The sequence below is a fragment of the Pinus tabuliformis genome, chromosome 5_1, assembly GCF_031772625.1.
Source record: "Pinus tabuliformis cultivar Carrire ecotype Pingquan chromosome 5_1, CPIR1, whole genome shotgun sequence".
NCBI classification, from domain to species: domain Eukaryota; kingdom Viridiplantae; phylum Streptophyta; class Pinopsida; order Pinales; family Pinaceae; genus Pinus; species Pinus tabuliformis.
This window is the reverse complement of record NC_142305.1, coordinates 883,773,477-883,794,150: the sequence shown is the minus strand read 5'-3', so window position 1 is coordinate 883,794,150 and position 20,674 is coordinate 883,773,477. Positions and strand designations below refer to the sequence as shown.

Genomic DNA, 20,674 nt, shown 5'->3' with positions numbered 1-20,674 from the left:
GTAAACCTGTTCGAAATAATATAGACAACATGCATAAAAACATAGTAAAACTATATTAGAACCAAGCATATGGTAAAAATCATCATAAAAAACCCATATTTATGAAAAATAATATTTAATTTTCAAAATTTACCATAAATAGGGGGGTAAACAAAATTTTTACCATTGTTACCATTTGGAGCTTTGGAGAACGACTTGGAGATGTGAGGTTGACGAGCCAAATTCCACCTCGTACGTGCATCATCCTTCCGGAAGTCAGTTCCAGGTAGGTTCATCTTCCCTTACGCTCCATTTTGAAGTCTTTTTGCTACATTTTAACGGTGGAAGTGGCTATTTGAGCGGATTTTTTGAAACGCATTCCGCTCTCGGTCAGCGCGGATTTCCCTATCAGGTCCGCACTAATCAAAAAAAACTTCCACAGGCCACCCCCGGATTAGCGCGGAAGAGTGATGTACTTTCGCGCTGACCCAGAAAAAATATCAAAGGCGCCCATTATCAGCGCGACTGTTTTTAAAACAATCGCGCTGACGCCGCGCAACAAGTTTTTTGATAAAATTAACGTGTGAAACTTTATGAGCAGGGCCCTAATGAATTTTTTTTTATCATGCAGGGTATAATGGCATTCGTTTGGCAGGAACGTGCTCATGATAACGAGGACATAGCGGCATTTGCCGATGCTGGGTGCCGAAATGCATTGCGGGGGTGCGGGTTGCTTAAATTCTTCTTAACTCCGCGCCTGCGAGCACAGCCTGACCTTCTGGAACTCTTGATCAGAGCCTGGAATCCCACTGATGGGAAGTTCGTTATCCGAGGCCGAGACATCGAGTTTGATTACACAGATATCTATTTTTTGACCGGGTTGTCACGTCGAGGTGAGATGCCTATTCTAGAGGGACAGCGACCCGGTGGTGATACTCTAGACATGCTGATGGCTCAGGTGTGCCCACAGGCACGTAAGTCACGGAGCGGGAAGATAGAAATTCCTATGGTGGGGGACATCATCCTTCGAACTGTGCTCTTCATGGTGACTCGGGCAGCGGGCTCCCAGGCCCAACACGAGGCCTCGAAGACCCATCTTCGACTGGCTCTCGAATGCTTGAATCCTACCATATTTAACTGGGCAGCGGCAGTAGCGACAAATATGAAGAGACAACTGACCAACTGCCGTCGTGGTGAGTCGAAGCAGTTTGGCTATGGGTCGATCTTACTCCCGCTCATGCTGGAGCGGGTGCCGGCATTGCAACTGCAGGATATGGTCGTGGACCCACCTAGAGGCCCTCGAGAGACGAGGGCCACACGATGGGGCCATGTCATGCCACGAGGAGGTGGCGGTCGACCAGTGGCATGGGGGGTATACTTCTGAGAGTGGTTGGAGAGGCAGACTATTTTTGTGGAGGACTGGCCGTATGCTGGCCTAGACTTTCGTGGAGATCCAGACATGCCGCTGCCTGCTGGAGAGCAGTGGGATGACAGTGGTAAGACACTTGATCTCATTTTTTGATTTTTTATTTTGTGATGTTTTTTATTTTTTCATGTACATGTCCTAACGATGAATGCTATGGTATGCAGATGTAGGACCGACGAGACCCCTCGGCCTGGCCCCAGAGGCACGGAGGGATGCACAAGGCATTGGAGCTCTTGCCCTGGCTCCTCCAGGAGATGATACGATGGAGACCGTGATACGAAACCTCGAGGGCTTACTATCAGGGATTCCAGATTACCAGGGATAGAGGAGGTCCCCATAGCATCTCAGATCCATACAGTGGGAGTAGAACCTAGGATGCACCGCCTTTTGAGGCGGGTGGCACGAGCGCGGTGGATTATAGGGAGCACCACCCGCCGCAGTAGATATCTAGGCCTTTATTTCCTACTGGTGATTTTTTGAGAGACATGTGTCTCAGATGTACAGAACACAGGCCCTATCTAGACATGTACACTTATTTTTTAGCGCCTTGGTGCGCCACATGATATATATATATATATATATATATATATATATATATATATATATATATATATATATATATATATATTCATTTTGGATGGATCTTTTACATATGATGATGTTTTTATATGCTATGCAAATGTCTAACACAAATGTAATCTAATGTATCAGTTGCATAACACACGACCCACATATTTTATTTTTACGCAAGCTTAAAAGCACACATGACAACACATATGCAAATTATGCTTGGAAATGGATTTTAATTTATGCAAACTAAAAGTCACACACACAACACACTTGTTAAAAGCACACGTATGTACAAAAAATAGAGTGCGCGCATGATACTCGTTCAAGTCAAGCCCATTTTGGGACTTACCCTTTTGCATCGTTGTGTGATCGGCCTAGATAGTGTAGGCATCATCTCAGCCTGTTTTGTAAAATGATCAACGGCACTGATGATCTGCCCATGCCCCCCGGCCGAGCGAGGGTTACCGGCTAGATAATCAATGCCCCCCTGGTCAAAGGGCTTGAGGGTAGCAACAATGTGCAATGAGGAATTAGAATGAGTGGAAATCAAACCGATCGAGGCAAGATTCGGAGGTGGGAGTGAGAAGACACCCATGAGGGCAGGGTCTTTAAAGAGCCCAGCTCCCACATTCTCTACAGGAATGGAGGTATGCTCCACAAAAGGCACGTTACCTTCGGAAGAGGAAGCGAAGAAGGAGAGTTGGTCTACCGTGACAATTTTCCCCTGATGAGGGAAACGAATGACACGAAAGAGGGATGAAGCCATGGCACGCATGGCATATGTCTAGCTCCGGCCCAAAAGGAGGTTGTAAGTAAGGTTAGCATCGACAACTTCAACTTCCACTTCAACAGTCTTTGTTATAGACATTTTTGTGCCTTACAGCATTGAGCATGAAATGTCCATAATCTAAGGGATCCAAAGTCCCTAAACATGTTGTTCTTACCCCTAGAGGAACAAGGCTAACAAACCACAGCAATTCACAGAAGTTCTCCACCTGAAAACTGCTCAAAACAAGTCAAATCAGGATCATGTCAACTGCTCCACTGGCTATCTGCGCTGAATGTCAATGGCTCCACTGGCTACCTGCGTTGAATGTCAACTGGAACAAAGGCTACCTGCGCTGAACGAGAATGGACAAGTGGCAGGCTCATTTCTCAAGGTGTCAAAACCCAGGAAGCTTCCAAAATGACACTTGCCTCAGGGAATTCGACTGGTGATGAGTAAGAGGTTCCAAATCTCCAAGTGGAAGCAAGAACCTCCAAGTGGACTCAAGAACTGACAGAGGGAGAGGACACTAGTCAGATCTCAAGCTGACTCATCCTCTCTCCAAACATCTATATATGGATCTCTCTTCCATGAGATCTGGAGGCTGGAATTTTGTTATTGCAAAGAATTGCTGTTGGTTAGACTAGAACTATTGGGTGCTTAATGCTTTGAAGGGGCTGAAGATAGGAATTCCATTTGCTGGGAAGGAGATGCTGGATTGGAGCCCTCTGGGTTGTATCTCTTCCTGAACCTTGTTATTCATCAATAAAGCTATCTTGGTTTCTCCTATATGCTGATGTTTTCTTGATGTATGATTGCATTAGTGTATTTGATTTGTTTCTAATCCTGAATCATTTATGAATATGTATATTTGCCTTTGTGTTGTGTTCTTCTCTTGTCGCAAGTAGTTGTTCTCTTGTGATCTCGCAGGAATCAAGTAGCTGTTCTCTTGGGCGAGCGAGGAGGCAAGTAGCTGTGAACACCCAAAGGAAGAGGATCTGGATCGAGGGACAAATGAAAGACACCGTAAGTCTATTGATCTCTCTTCTTTCACATTTCATAAAGGAAGAAACCAGTATAGCTGTACTCGTTTGTTGCTAAGGCACTGTCACACCTTAGGTGGATAGGATCGTCCTGCATAGGCATTTTTCCCCACAACAGTCTTCCCTTCCAAAGTAATCAGAAATCGTTTGAGGATACCGTAAGGGCGAGATTCTCTTCCGTCAAAGGCTTCCAGTGTCGTTGGAGACTGACTCAAAGTTGGAGACCCAATAGCCTTCCAAAAAGCAACAGACATAATGCAATTTGACGTGCCTTCATCAATAATTGTACGATGAATTGTTTTCGAATTGATGATGACCTGAATGAGGAAGGCAATCTGGTGAGGCAATCTCGGTACATGGCTCTCGAGATCAAACGTGATCAAATCCAAGTATGTCGGGTCTATGCCACTGATGGCCGATAGCAGGGACTTCCTCGGGGGAGGGCAGTTCTGGAGAACTTCTAAAGCGAACATAGCAGACGGAGTCTGAGCTAAGTCCTCAATGATGCTGTAGTGCTGGGCAGCACGAGCATTAGGGTTTTAAGAAGACTTCCGGAGTACACCTTTAGGAGGGAGTCGAATAGGCGTCTCAGTGCTAGGTCTCTCGATATGGAGCGGACCAGAACTGGACGGAGGAGCACTGGAGGGGACCTCAGTCTCCTTCCCGGCGGATGATGGATATTCCTTTGCTCGAGTCGTAATATGAACGTGGAACTGTTCCAGCCATGAACACTTGGGAACCAAAGGGAGAAGAAGACGAGGATGGGTCAGCCACCATTTGCGTTTGTTGAGAGGGAAAAGGATCTTTCAAAACTACAGGAATCCCAGGGGCGCCTTTCAATAAACAACTAACCTCGGACCGCCTTGGGCAGTCTTTGGTATAGTGATCCTCATCACAGATAAGACAAGGATACTTCGATTTACGTTCGGCCCCCCTTCCTCGGGTGGAGGTTTAGGGGAGTCCTGTCTAGGCTGCTCAGATTTATCCTTTGCTTTCCCCTTCTTTTTTCCTTTCGAGGATTTATCCGCCGTGGTGGACTGGACAACGTTAACCTTGGAAGTGTTTCCAGAATTAGATTGACCCTGAGAAGTGTTTTCGTTAGGAGCATTCGATTTTTGCTTCCCAGGGTTCGCGGATGATTTCTTTGAAGATGCATTTACAGAGCTAATAACGCCGTCAACAGATGGCTTTGGCGGAGCTTTGGATGTTCTGGGTCTCGGGGCATCTGGAAAATAATCATATAAGGTACCCGACTGAGAATAGACTAAGTCGAGGTACTGAGCACGCACAATAGCTTGCTCTTCAGTTACACAAGCTCCCATAGCAATGTCTCGCACGATTGCAGGGACAAAGGAGGTTGTAAACCAATTGGTTAGGAGCTGATCAGGAATCCAGAACTTGATCAAACAATGATGTCGTCTCCATTCATCTATATTATCGGATATATGCGTGGTCGTGTCCTGTTTAAGAGACGTAACGAGATGCGTCCCTGTCTCATACCGAATGGGCAACTGAAAGTGAGTTAGAAATGCCATTGCCAACGAGTTGAAATCTTGAAAGGATCCGCGATTCAACTCAATGTACCACTTAGCAGCCGAGCCGGTGAGAGTCCTTTGGAAAAGGCGGAGCCGGATGGAATCATCAAGCCACGAGTTTGACAAGCACCAAAGGTGATAGGTCATGACATGGGCTTGAGGGTCCTCTCCAGCTTTGCCATCGAATTTCGGGCAATCACCGGGTATCTTGGTTGGAACTGGTGGCCAATATGGATTATGAAGAATGGGATCATTAGTCAATTTGGACACATCTGGCAGTTCCAATGTCGCTAAGAAAGGTAACTGAGGATTGAAGGACATCTGTGGCCGTGGATAAGAGGTAATACCAGAGTTCCAACCAGGTGGCGGTTGCCCCCATGGACTTTGTCCGGATGGGCTTGGCCCATAAGGGTTCTGCCCATAGGGATTCTGTCCATAGGGGTTCTGTCCATAAGCAGACGGTTGACTCTGGATCTGCCCCCCAGCACCCCATGGATTAGCAACTTGACTTGCAGGCGCAACATACTGTTGCTGATAATTCTGATAAGGGGTGACCTGCATTTGTTGATAATTTTGATACGGGGCTAACTGAGTTTGCCCCTAGGGTGCTGGTAACCATACGGTTGCTGAGCTCCATACTGAGCCTGGTGACCAGGCTGCGCTTGGTAAGAAGGTTGGGATTGCAACCCACCTTGCATCTGAAGACCAGTTTGAGTCTGGGGCCCAGAAGGATGTCCTTGAACAGGTTGAGCTTGGACCATCTGGCTGGAAGGTTGTCCTGGTTGGGTTTGGGACGGACCCATTTGCCCAGAAGGATGAGCTTGCTGGGTATTAGGTTGTCCTTGTACAACCGAGGGTTGTCCTTGCGGAACAGATGTTTAGCGGGTTGGATGGCCGGTTGACCCTGAGGTTGACCAACTTGTCCAGATGGATGACTAGGCTGGGCAGTGGGTTGGCCTTGCTGTACGTAAGGCTGACTGCCCTGCCTAGAAGGGTACCCCTACTGGATTCCAGGTTGTCCTTGTTGCATATAAGGTTGTCCTGCTTGTCCAGAGGGATAACCTTGCTGGACACCAGGTTGACCTTGTTGGATGTAAGGTTGTCCTGGTTGTCTAGACGGGTAACCTTGCTGGGTACCAGGCTGCCCCGGATTACCAGAAGGTTGAGTAAGATAAGTGAAAGATGGACCACCAGCGGCCGAAGGTTGTCCCTGATAGGGTTGTCCTTGTGGGCCCCCAGGTTGCCCTGGGTAAGACTGGCCGTAATATTGTTGCCCTTGGGGGGTTTGCACGTAAGACAGCTGGCCTTGGTTAGGCGGTCCCTGAAGCTGTGCAGGCATTGCTTGGCCCCCATGGTAAGTGGTGGTGCCCCAAGCAACAGATAATGGTACCGAGACCTCAACAACAGGTTGAGTAGGCAAGGGTCTGGAAAGATAAAGGAACTGACCAGTAGAATCATAGTAATAAAATGGACCTTGCGCGTTCGGATCCTGGATAGCTTGCATATATTGATCATATGGCCCCCCTCCTGGAACGGGACCAGAAGAGGGTGGTGCACTTTGTGCAGGATGAACAACTCTGGGTGTATGTGCCGGCTGGCCACTACTCACTTGGCCGTGAGGCGGACCAGCACCAGTAGTCACAGCTGAAGATGCCATAACGGCACTAACAACCGGTGTTGAATGTGCTACACAAACAGTCGGAACAGTTGGAACTGAAGTGACGGGTGTACTGTGAACTTGTGAAACAAAAGATCCCGTAGTGGGAGTGATGCGGAGGTCCCACATGGTACTTGAAGCAGGGATCCTAGTACCCGCATTATCCCTCAAGGACTTATAGCGTGAGGGTACCGGAGATGTGGCTGGGATAGGAGTTTCGATACTCGACAAAACAGGTGTCTCACTCACTCTAGGAGATGTATCATCCATGTCAGAGGTAGACATTGGGGTCGAAACACCAGGAGGGGTAAAAGGAATATTGTCTTCAAGCTCCCAAATGGGGTTCCAATGAATTTCATAATCCTCGTCGTCTGGAGCACGAGATTTAATCGGTTGGATACTCGAAATAACAGGGAGAGTATCACTCACAACCGGTGCCTCAGGAGCAACAGAAGACGGAGACCCTTGATCACTTGGAACAGGAGACGGGATCGATGATTCAACCAGGATGACAAACTTCAAAAGAAAACCTAGGGAAGCTAACGAGAAAGGACCCTACTCAAAATAACGCACACAAGATCTAACCGGGTAATTTTAATCGCAGCTGAATAAATTTTAAGATGCAAGGACATAACTTGACCTTTTCATTTTTTAAGAGTCAAGAAAAGGGCAAAAAGATGACTCTAGTCGCCTTCGAATGTTTAATGAGCTCGAAGTGACAAATGCTCAGATGAGCCTTTTCTTTTAGGGAGTCTAAAAGGATCAAAAGTGACTACTCTGGAGAGCTAGGCAAAAAGGTTTACCAAACAAATCCGTAAAACTACATATACACCTTGGTAGTCATATGAAAACCAAGGACTTCCCGTACGGCAGTCAATCTTCCCGAATGTTGTGTTCGGTGCATTACGGCTTGTAAGGCGGCGGACATGGCTTCCTATGGATAAAGGATGATAACCTAGTGGGGTCTCCCCATATACTCGACAGTACGTGGGAGCTCAAATCCGTGCTAGACCACTTGTTGCGTCACGGAAGGAGGAATCACCCAACCTTAAGTGAAACAAAAGTGACTAAGTTTAACGACGCCAGAGTGCATCTCTAGCCTAGACCTCTAGACAGTGAGCGTTATGTTCCAATGCGTTTTTAAGTTCATTCAATTCATTTTAAGGTTGATCTTGTATTAGGTTTCAGTTTTCATGCCTTACCATATGAAATCTCTCAAAATTGCCTAAATGCAAACTATATGCCAAAATATGTCATTCCATTCGATGAATGCTAATTACAAGAGGGTTAGAGGGCTTTCACACAAACGAAATGATCACAAAACAACAAATAGCTTCCCTAATACAGCTAATGGAAATTCACAAACTTTTCTTTTGAGATCACTAATTATTAATCAAAATGAAAAGCTTCTAGTTCTCATTAACTAATACAAAGCAAAAGAGATTTTTCTTTTTGTTGATGGCAAAGTGCATTAAACAAACTTTTGAGAAATAGTAACAAACAAATGTGAAAAGAACCGGTTGACCCCAAACAACTGTGATCCGTGTCCGGGTAGTGAGAAGAAATCGAAACAATGTGAAGACTGGTTCAATAACAATCACTTAAACAACCTAGCAAAAGCAAGCAAAGAGGAAGGTTTCACCAAACCAAAAGCAAGTAGTAAACGAACCTTTGCAAACGAGTAACCAAGCAAAGCTGATCCAACAAACTTGGAATGATAAAACTAGGTCACAAGACAAAAAGCAAGATTCGCTCAACAAGACTCACAAGAAAGTGCTTCAATCTTCAGACAATGAAAATCAAGTCATAAACCAAGTGAAAACAGTAGGGGATAGCAAGACTAACAGGCTCAGGAGGCAGAATTGAAGAAATTCAATTCTACAGGAATCAGCACGGGTGGTACACAACAACAATGCGCTGATAAGAAACTACGCGTAGCAACAATGCGATGTCAGCGCGGAAGTACACGCCTTTACCGCGATGGTCCGATTTTGCAGAACTGTCGCAACTGTTTGGTGTATTAACGCGATGATCAGGAAGTCATAAAAAGGGTTGCGCGATGACAGCGCGACTATTTTATTATAAACCGCGATGATGCTCAAAAACGGCCACACTCAAGCCAAAAACTCCCAAACCAAGGCAATCACTCTTTAAACAATCAAGGCACCTCCCAGACCGAACCAGGAAACCCAAAAACAGAGAACTAATCCCCAATCTTTGAAAAGAGAGCAAAAATCAAACTCAAGGAAAAATGAACAAAAAGGACAAAAGCCAGCTCCAAGCTGTTCAGTTCGTAAACCAAACCGGAGATTGACTGAAGAGGCATTGATCTACTTCGCTAATGCAGAGAAAAAGCGTTTTGAAGGCTATCTGGCCGTACTTCAGGCTCCGTCTAAAGTTTACAAATCAATCAACAAGGTAAAAATCCCCAGCGGTGTCACCAAATTGTTGTGGAGGTAAATCCCCACTGCGGACAAAGGCGGTCCCTACTAGTCCAAATAGGGTCTAGAAACAATCAAACAATGCTAACACGCAGGTTCCTAATTACAAATGAAAGACCAATGATGAAGGCCTACCTGGATTCCAACGCTAGTACTTGTAGAAGAGTTGATGCTCCATTCCTTTGCCCCGGCTGTCACAATCCTCACGATCCTCGTGCACGGACACCTGCACATGCAAAGAACGATACAAACACAAGCATAAAATCCAATAGATGCAACTATATATCAGTCGAAAGGATATAACTCAAACACCATCATAAAGACAATAAGAGTGGAACCATAATGATAGTCGTCTATTATTGATAAACAAAGAAGAATACAACCATAGTTCTGATGTCAAATCCTTCTCAAGAGGGTCCAGCCAGCAAGTTCCTCAAGCATTCACCCTTGAAGGTAGATCTCCCAAGACAAAACTCTCTCTCACACAAGTTTACACAAGATCAAAACACTTCACAACCTTCCTTAAGCTCTCTAACAATCCCACACTTGTCACACCAGCTACCTATCAAGCTCACACACTATCAGCAACACTCCAAACACTATGAATTCCAAAACTAGCAGCTCATGGCAATGGTGGAGGCTTAAATAGGAGAAGGAGTCTCCATGAATGGTGGGAGGATGAGCTTATCTCCAAGGAAGGTGGCTCAAATGACGAAACATACATGCCAGAGAAGGAGGGCGACATTTACAAGGCCAACAACTAGGTCTGGAGTCATCTAGAAGGTCGGCTGTTAGAACAAACTCACCATACTAGATCATCGCGGGTGCCTAACTGCACTGGAGCGCTGACATCGCTGCTGAATAACAAAGAAAGTCATATCAGCGCGATCAGATATAAGTAACAGATGCGCTGTCTCATGAAATTCGACCAGCGCGGTAATCACGTGTACTTCCGCGCTGGCAGCGCGTTCGGTCTGTTTTGGAGCGCTCATCAGCGCGTTTATTTTTACAACAGTCGCGATGATAGAAAAACTTTGGCAAAGTGGGTCATTTCACAACATTAGAGAGCATGAGCATGATTAATTTGGTCTCATGACACAGTAGGAAGACTGACAGGAAAACAATGACAAATTACTGTGTAACAGTCGCAGATCCTGATTTTGGTAGTCGGTTTGTATGCTACAATCTCCATAAGATTTAAGGTCTTCTCCTCCTCTCCAAATTCACCACAGTTGACTTAGCAAATGAATCCAAATTGGAGGGAAAATGCCCTTTCATATAAAAATTCCTAATTTTTCTATCGCCCATTGTGACTATACCGTATCTTAGTTTGACAAACCGTCATCATCGTTCGCAACCTCTCATCGAGCTCTAAAATGGGTCTTCCTCAATTTTTGATGATTCGACAGTTCACTTGGAAACCATTTTTCCAAGAAGGTTGCCTCTCAAAATCGACTTATGTCATAATGCGACACTTGTACTTTGAGATCCACCTCCTCTTACTACTTTTCATACCATATGTCGATTTTCGTCATGAGTAACCATCATTTACTCATGTTTTCATAGTCCCCACCGGGCCTCGTCTGTGTGGCAGCGTCATCAAGTAACCCTTGTTGAGAGCTTCTGTGATGAGTCACCCTTGCAATCTTGGAGAATATTTCATGCCCCATCATATCATGTCACAGTATTCCATCCATATTTTCATACCGTTCATCATGTTTTTCCCATTTTGGCCTCCAGTCATACCGTCCCCATCCCCTCTGGAGTTGATTCAGTTGTTGTCAAGTCAACCATGCACTTTATTCTCTGACAAGGGTAGTCATCTATTTGTCCCTCAGTCCCTTTTACCCATTATCCTTAGTGTCAGTCCATCAGTCACATTACTATTTTCCTTCGTGCTTTAGTTGAGAATCCTTATTGCCTCATCTATCGCGGGTCCTATTCTATTGACATCAACTCATTTATTCCAGAATAATGGCCTATATGGCGGTGTATCTCGGTTCTAGCTTCCATTCTTGTTCGACACCTTGGATTGACCGGAGGGTCTCTTTATTGCCCTTTGACTTGGTCATTTCATGTTCGTGGTCCATACACTTGTTGGTCTAGTGATGCAGCAGATTGTACCAGTGATTCCCGGCTGTGTGTGAGATGTTTCAAACCTCATGAGGGGGTGGCCCTTCAGGTAGCCCCCCACATGCCCGGATGCATACATATTATGCTACATCCTCAGATGTAGTTCTGCAGAGTTGATGGGTTCAGTTCCTACCAATCCTAGTGTCCATAGCATGCACGTCTCCTTCAAATGATCCGTTTAGTTTTGCAGAGCCCTTCCCTCTTTAGCAGGGCTTCTCCGGTTGTCTGCTCTCCCTCCCACCCATTTCTTGAGGGAAGGGGCTTTGTATCTCATGTACTCAAATATTATTGTATTCAGTCTAGGCTCATGTTTTTACTAGGTGCATTATGTATATGGGACACATTGTATTATTTTCTGGATATGTTATGCCAGCATGTCATGTACCATTGAGCATGTACTTCATTGCTCAGTTTTATATTTATGGGCAAACCATTATTTTTGTACTAAGTTATCTCGGCGAGTATGGGTATCCCCCTCCCTCGCCTCATTAAGTTCCGGTACCACAACATAAAAGGAGACTTGCATTAGTATCACCCCCTCTATCCCTATCCTCTGTCAATTCAGCTTCATTGGTCTCTCTCTCTCTCTCCTTGACTCCCCTGTGTTGTCTAAGTGATTTTGTCTTTACAACATACTTTGGTCATACGTTTTTCTCCTAACACGTGTACGTTGGGGGGCAATCTGTTATCACCAAAAAATTGATCATCTAGCCTAATTTACTAGATGGATCAAAGTACACCATGTAAATCCAATTTTACCATAGTAAATTGCTTTCACTATGAGAAATTACTTAATAAACCAACTTTTTTAAGTAATTTATAGTCAAACCCATAAAGAATAATTAAATAAATCACTATTTATTTGATTTTCTTCTAGGAATAATTAATTAAACCATTGTTTTATTTGTATTCCTTGTTAAATTTGACCCAATCATGAAAAATAAACAAATAAATCATTATTTATATTATTTTTCTCTAAGAATAATTAATTAATCATAATTAATTATTATTCTTTGTCAAATTTGACTAAATCCCTTAGGAATAATTAAATAAATCATTATTTGTTTATTATTCCTTAACTAATTCTTGAGATGATAAATAAATCATTTATTTATTTATTATTTCTAAATAAAAGTTTAAATTCTTTTTCCCTCCTAACCAAATATAATAAAATATTCCAAGTGGTTATTCCAAGAATGGGATCAATAATATTTTATTATTGCTCATTATTCGAGGATAACTCAATATTTTGTTATAAATAGACGGGTTTTTCATTCATTATTCAATTTTGATTATTTTCATTGTTGCACTCATTGTTTTACTTTGATTATTTTCATTGTCGCACACTATATATTTGCTAGGTTTTCACATTATAGAGGAGAGAGACTCTACACAAGCTGAAGACTTTTGAGGATAGACAAGAAGCTGTCCCATAGAGGGGGACTGGTAACGTTTATCTTTTCTCTTCACAGGTGTTACAATAAAATTATTCTTTACATATCTGGTTTCCATTGGGTGATTGGAGTTATTACTCTTTCTTTTGTTGTTTAACTATGATTGTGGCATAGATCAGAATTTTGGCAGGTTTTGTTTCCATAAGTTGTTGCAGATCTACAATGTTTAGCAACCATTTATATTGTTGAGATTGTTTGTCATCCATAATCTTAAGTGGGTTCTTTTTGTACCTCTTTGAGAAGAAAACACTACAACACCCAGCACCTGGGAAAAACCTTTTCTACCAACCGAGCTTTGTATTTCTCCACCTTGTCTTCTACATTCATCTTCTTCTTAAGCACCCATTTGCTACCAATGGGTTTCCTTCAAGCCAGTAACTCCACCAAATCCCAAGCCTCATTTTTGTATAAAGATACCATTTCATCAACTATGGCCTCTTTCTATAGTTTTCCATCCTCTAAATCCACTACCTCCCTGATAGTTTTGGGATCATCATCAGTAATAGATAAAGAAAATTTTGAACAGAAAGTAGATGGACTATACCAATATGGTTGCCATATTTCTCGAACTGATCTTCTCACGACTGGAGTTTTTGGCTCTTCATCTTCTAATTCCTATTCTGTTGTAGAGTTTGATTCTTCCTCCTTTAGCTCAAACTCTATCTTCTCAGGTTCCTTTGGTAGGACTTCATGTTTAATAACATCTTTCACTTCTCTAAACACCACATCTCGATTGTACACAACCTTCCTTTTTTTGGGTTCCAAATCTTTTAACCTTTTAAACCATCCTTATACCCAATAAATATGCACCTTTCATATTTACTATCCAACTTGGTTCTTTTCTCCTTTGGAACATGTACACATGCATCACATCCAGATACCCTCAGATGTTAAAGAGAGGGTTTCTTACTAGTCCATACCTCTTGTGGAGTTTTATCCTCCAACGTTGATGAAAGTGATTTGTTGACCAAGTAACATGTAGTCTCCACTGCCTTTGCCCATAATCCATGTCCTAACCTAACACCACTGAGCATGCTTCTTTCCTTTTCCATCAATGTCTTATTCATTCTTTCTGCAACTCCATTTTTCTAAGGTGTGTATGGAGTAGTCTTCTACCATGTTATACCACACTTCTTACAGAACTCTTCAAATTTTTTCTTGCAAAACTCTCCACCATTATCTGTCCTCAACACCTTTATCTTCTTCTCTGTCTAGTTTTCGACCAGACATTAAATTATTTAAACATTTCAAAGACTTCAAATTTCTTCCTAGGGAAATGTATCCATGCATTCCTTGAGAAGTCATCTAGAAATGATACATTGTACACAGACTTACCTAGTGATGGAACCGACATAGTTCCAAAAAAATCATTGTACACAAGCTCTGATATTTGTTTTTCCCTCTTAGCATCAAAGGGGAAACTCACCTGATTATGCTTCCCATATACACAATTTTCACAGAAATTAAAATCTAGAGAGAAACTAGACATACCTTCTACCATACCATTACCATGAAGTATTCGAAGGCCCTTCTCTCCAATATTTCCAAGCCTTTGATATCATAGCATGGTCTTTTCTCCATAGACCACTAGATTTTCTGCTCCACTTTCAGGAACAACAGAACTGTTGTACCCAGCAATAACAGTGATACCCTGAAGCCTATTTAGAGTTCCAATCCGAACTCCCTGCATTAATACTAGTTCTCTCCTAACAATGTTACAGGTATCATTCTCAAACATTGTTTAATACCTGCATCATCTAGCATGCTTACAGAAATCATATTTCTGGCCAATGTAGGTATATGCTGAATACCCGTAAGTGTTCTAATCCTTCCACCTTGTAACTTCAACTTGAATTTTCTAGCCTTCTTGTTATCCCCTAATAATACATCACCACCACCATATTTCTCATACTCGCAAAACCGATGCACCTGAGTCAATCAACCATGCCTCATGATCTACATGTGTACTTGAAGAAGAAGCTAAGTACACATCCCCACCTTCATCCGAGGTGGTTTTCACCTCTGCAGAATGAGCATCATCAGATCCCTTTCCTTTCTTAGTAGCTTTATATCTACATTCCTTTTTGAAGTTGCTTTACTTTCCACATTTCCGGCACAAGTTTATAGGTTTTCCTAAAGATTTAGATCTACCTCTAGATTTAGATCTCCCACTCGAGGATTTATGTATTTTTTATTCTAGGACCATCCTCGTATAGACAAGGCATCACCATTTTGGCCCTCCATATTTTTCCGTCTCATCTCCTCCAAGAGCGAGGATGAGACTATTGCATCAAACTGCAAGGAAATCACATTGCTACCTATTGCAACAACCAGTCTATCCCATGAATCTGGTAGAGAACACAACACATTAATGCACTTATCTTCATCTGAAATTTTAATATCAACAGATAACAATTGGCTTACCACAGAATTAAAGGCATTCAAATTCTTTGTCATTGAGTCTCCATCCTTCATCCTTAGGTTATACATCTTTTTTTGTAGGAACAATTTATTCACCAGAGATTTAGATTGGTACAAATTCCCTAAATTGTCCCAAAAATCCTTTGTCGAAGCTTCCCTCATACATTAAACAATACTGAATCTAAGATACACAACTGTATTGTGCTCTTTTCCTTCCAATCCAACTTTGCCCAGTCTTTAGCTGACATTTCCATTGGTTTAGTACCTGGATCTACCGCAATCCACTAATATTTATCCACCAGCAGATCCTCCATCTTGAGTTTCCACAACTCAAAACTCTAACCATTAAATTTCTCGATCTCTATCTTCCCCACTACTCACCATAAGAATCGATCCCACAGATCTCCCACTAAACATGGTCTACCACAGGCCCAATCAAAACCCCTCAGCAATAAAGGTGTCCCCTTAAAGTCGAAACAGCTATAATACCAAATGTAGGTTTTAATCCCGTAAAAAATTTACCTGCATAAGAATTCTAAAAAATAGAAAATAAACAATGGTAAGAGCATAAAACATAAAACAGATATACACAGAGATTTCTCCTGGATCCCAAAACCGGGACTACCAGATTGATTTTTCATTATATTCCTTTCAATGTTACAATACATATATATACATGTTGAAGCATCCATAAACCCCAATCCATTAACCCTAGATCAGAACATAACTATAGTTCCCTTGACCGGATCTACAAAATACCATGGGTAGAAAATCATCATGCCCAAAACCATGTGCGACAACCATACACAAAACCATAGGTAGGTCCGCCCAAAAAGGCCAGGTTCGTGGCTCGAGGATTCTAACAAAAAGAGGAAGAATATTATGATGATCTATTTGCACCTTTGGCTCACTATACAACCATTCATTCAATAGTTTCCCTTGTCGCAAGTCAAGGATAGATTCCTCATTAGATGGACGTATAGACAACATTCCCCCATGGTATGTTATAGGAAGAAGTGTACATTGAGCAGCCATAATGATTTGAAGTAAAGGACTGAATGACACATGTTTGTAGATTGAAGAAGGCATTATATGGTTTAAATCAAGCCCCCAAATCATGGTACACATGCATAGATAGTTATTTGGTAAAGTTGGCATTCATAAGAAGTAATGTCGATCCCAACCTCTACTTCAAGGTAGTCCAAGTTATGTCGTTTATTTTGGTTTTATATGTTGACAATTTATTATTGATAGGTAGTGGGACCCTCATTATTGAGTGTAAGAGGGAGCTAGCCTCTGAATTCGAGATGAAGGAACTCTCACTCATGCACGACTTTCTAGGCCTCAAGGTCTAGCAAAGGCTTGGTGAGATTTTCCTTTCACAAGGAAAATATATTGTGAAGTTGTTGGAAAGATTTGGAATGACAAAATGCAAGTCACTACCCACACCAATGGAAATGAACTTCAAGAAGTTATGTGGAGAAGTTGCAGGACCCGATTTGGCGAATCCATCCGAGTATAGACAGTTGATTAGGGCTCTGATGTTCCTAGTGAACACTCGTCCGAACATATGCTATGCAGTGAATACATTGATTCAATTCATGATTGAGCCTCTCCATGCACACTAGATCACTGCCAAACACATTTTGAGATATTTGCATGGGACTATCACACTTGGAGAGATGTTTGACTTCATGGATACACAGATGTTGATTGGAAGGAAACGTTGTTGACAAGAAGAGTACATATGGATGTTGTTTCAGCCTTGGATCTGTCATGATATCATGGATGAGCAAGAAGCATAAGTTCATAGAATTAAGTACAACCAAGGAAGAGTATATTTCCGTTGGCATGGCTAGTTGTGAAGCATTTTCGTTGAGGAAGCTCTTTGGAGAGCTATTTGAGTAGGTCCTAGATACTACAATGATATATTGTGACAACAAGAGTGGGATCTGTCTAGTAGAGAATCTTGTATTTCATGACAATTCCAAGCACATAGAGATTCAATATCACTTCATTCGAGACATGGTGCAGAGAGGAGTCGTTTGACTCCATCACATATTGAAAGATGAGAATATTACAGATATTCTCACTGAGGCTTTTCCTAAAGGGAATTTCTTGTATTTTGAGAGCATCTTGGACGGATGGATGTGACCCCTCCTAACAAGGGGCATCATTGATTAAGAACACTAATCTAGCTCTTCCCCCTTGTCTGAGCTCCCAGGGTGAGGAATTGAGATAGAGGTCTCCTAGGGTTGAGGGATCTCTAGACAATAGGGTCGTAGATGTTGCTTCCCTATCTGTTCCCCATAGGGTTTAATATTTTTCTCCCATATATTAGTCTTTGCAAAGTATACCCCAGTTAGCATCATACCCACAAGCTTATCTTGTTGGGATTATTTCTCTTCGTCTTGCCAATGGGTTGAGAGTGTACTTGGGGTTGTACAACCCAAGCTAATTATGATGCAGGTGTTCTACCACATGACTCTTAAGGGTCATGGTTGGGAATTTCAATGAGAAATAGGATGGGTTGAGATGTGATCCCCTATATCACCTATTGCTCTATATGGGGTTGTAGATGTTTATCTCTCCCATGAGATTTTGCGTTGAGATGTGCTCCCCGATGTAGATTCAGGTTGAGATGTGTTCCCTAATATTGTTCTCAAAATTGTGATTTTTTCTCTGACGTTATAGAGGGTGGAAGCTAATGCTCCATAATTATTCTTCTTTAGATTCTAGAATGTTTTAGTATATAGATTTGAGCAGAGATGGGACATGATATGTTGACAGGATATACATGACAAGATGTTTGATGATCAGATATTGACAGGTGGAATTCTCCCTAGTTGAGAGGGAGTGTTAAATTATGAAACTATGGTAAAATTACACTTTTGATAACTCATTTATGGTGATGATGATTTCATTTAATTCCTCTTTTCAAGAGGACCAAAATCGACCTAAATATCACTCAAATCAGATAAGGGAAAGTGTACTTATGAAGGAAAGCCCACATATGCACATTTGGACAAGGTCGGCCCCAAAGGAAATTGGTAACCCATGGAAACCTATAAATACAAGTGACCTAAAGCTAATTTTGACACCAACAATCATATTCTTCTTCATTGATTGGTTTGCACAGGTCTGAGGTTGGGACGACAAAAGAAGTTCGCAAAGGTCCAAAATTATAGGGTCTGAAGCTCACATTTGTTTTAGGGTTTTGGGTTACAGCAGTTGGATTTCCATAGGGTAGATTCAACTATAGTCATTGGAATCATAAGCTCAAGGGAGCGACTCGAAACCTTCAGTCGCATGCACAGCCCCTCATCCATGTGACCAGGAATTTTGATTGAGTTTTGAACATTGATCGTAGACAGGAATAAAAATGTCTCTGATATATCTTGATGTTGGAATCATATTTATAAATGTGATTGGGTTATTGGATGATATTGTATTAATATAATTGTACTCTCTACTGAAATTTTTATGACAATTTAATAGAAGAATATTTTTCAAAGGGTTTTCCGCCTAGTGGGGTTTTTCCCTGGTCCTTGACCAAATCCAGTGTCTCTTGATGATTTGTTGATTGTCTCCTTTATCATTGCATTTATTGTTCTATCTTTAATTATTGTTGATGAACATAAATACTAATTGTATTTGGAAACATTGCTAATTGAAGTATTGAATTGAGCTAAAGTAATTGATACAACATAGAAAAACCTAAAAAATTAACATTTTCTTCCTCCTTTATTCAGTAATTCCCTTTGACACAAAGCTTGAGATGCTCCTACATTTCTTCTCATAATAAAAGGTTGAGATGCTATGTTTTGTTGCACCTTCTGAGGAATGAGCTTTTTCCTTTCATATATGTAGCTTGATGCCTTGTCCCCAAAATTTCCATGGTTATAGCATTCAATATGGTTGAATAATGGGGAAAAAGGGTTTCCATATCTAATAGAACTCTTGTCAAAGCTTCCACTATTGTGAAAACTATTTTTCGTGTTGTTTCTCCATAAAATATATCTTCTTGCAAGCCATCTGCAAGTTGTTTCCCTGTGCCCATAATTGTTGCAAGAAAAGAAGTAACTATGAAAAGGATTCTGATAATTGAAAACAAATTTTATTTGGGGGTTCTATCCTTAAGAGGGGAAGGACCTCTACTGGTTCTTTGTGCACTCTTTGTGGCCATTTGAAATGCTTCCATTTTCAATTCTATGTTTCTTCTTCCCCCACTACTGCTTGTTATAATGTTTATCCTTTTTCTTCTTTCGTTGTTTCCACTTTCTTCATTTCTATTATTTTCGAACAACTCCTTTTCCTTTGTTGTTGTTGGAACATTCAACTCCCTTTTCTTGGGTATTTGAACTTACAACCTTTACTTTATTCGAGGTTGAATATTCTTTAAGACCCAAACTAGCCTTAATGAGATGGGATCTATACATAGCAATCATCTCATCCAAATCTTTTCTTCTCTCTTCGGATTTTGATATTGAGACAACTCTTTATTTTTCCTTTCTAGGTCATGTCTCAATGAGACTACTCCAACTTATAGTCTCTCACAGTGAGCTTTAATTTCATTCAGTTGATTGGTCAACACCCCATTCAACTTGCTAGCCTCTTCTTGTTGAGAATTTAATTCTACAATTGTTTTGTTCAACTTCTCATTCTCAAGCTCATATTTGTGTAACTTCTCCTTTTTCTTGAAATTTTCTTCTGATAGCTCCTTGATCTCTTTTAGAGTAGATATATCAACTTCCTTCTAAAATATATGCTTTCATCTAGATCCTTTTCTTCATTATTAATGGTACTAGCTAAGCCACCACAGAGATCTAAATTCCCTTCTATGTCAATGGAATCGTCCATAGGTTTGCGGATTATTCCATCCTCATCACTACCATGCATATTCCTATAATATTCATGGGATATACTCTCTTCTTCTTTAAAGGATACATCATTTTATATTGCTACTAAAGTAGGTCTTCCTTCATTACAACTAGTTGTATGACTATTTTTATCATCATAAAAGGAATATGTACATAGAGTGGCCAAATGACCCATATTTTTACAATTATCACAAAATAATAGCTTACCTTTTAAGCAACCTGGCCTCTCATCCAAATCTTACTCTTCACCTTTGGAGTGAATATCTCTCATCCAAATCTTACTCTTCACCTTTGGAGTGAATATCAACAACTTGTGTATTGGAAGGAAGTTCCTCAATATTCTCAGCATCTCTTCTCTGGGGCGGGTCT

The 20,674-nt window shown here is 41.6% G+C and overlaps 1 pseudogene; it reads left to right on the top strand.

Annotated features, from left to right (window-relative positions):
• The first annotated feature begins 616 nt into the window (after nucleotides 1–616).
• The window catches only part of LOC149167642 (small ribosomal subunit biogenesis GTPase RsgA 1, mitochondrial pseudogene), a 34,694-nt pseudogene continuing 14,636 nt past the window's right edge, over nucleotides 617–20,674 (top strand).